Below are 529 nucleotides of genomic sequence, written 5' to 3'. Positions count from 1 at the left end.
CGAAGGATAGCCCGATACAACTTTGACCTGACCGATACTGATCTGCCAATACCGTTATCAATCCGATACTTTCTTTTTCTCCTCCAGTTTGCCATGGGCTGCAGTTGCTGAGGCGATAATGTCTCTGTTTATAGCATATCTCACAGTTAAGTTGATCATGGCAGTAAATTAGTCTCCCGCTGATAAGCAGATTGACGTGACTGTGAGAGATTTTAGATCGATAATGATTAATATCTGTCTTATTTTCTTCTGGTGCTTTGACCATTGCCACAGCTACTCTTACTGTTTTTTTTGTACATGTTAAAGCACTTATGGTACTAATAGCTACTGTCTTTGCAGTTCTTGTGTGACCCTACAGGTAAATTACTTGTTGATGCTGAAATAGATATAGAGAAGGACAAGGTTGATCTTAAGTTGCCAGGAGCGCTGCAGATTGTCGGGACTGTTTCTGAGAAATCTGATGAAAACAGATTATTCATGCTGGAAGAATATTTTGTAAGTATTTGTTTTCTAAGAGCCTATTGACACA

This window comes from Cynoglossus semilaevis, chromosome 1 (genome assembly GCF_000523025.1).
Source record: "Cynoglossus semilaevis isolate Cse_v1.0 chromosome 1, Cse_v1.0, whole genome shotgun sequence".
Lineage (NCBI taxonomy): Eukaryota > Metazoa > Chordata > Actinopteri > Pleuronectiformes > Cynoglossidae > Cynoglossus > Cynoglossus semilaevis.
This window is presented reverse-complemented; position numbering follows the sequence as displayed.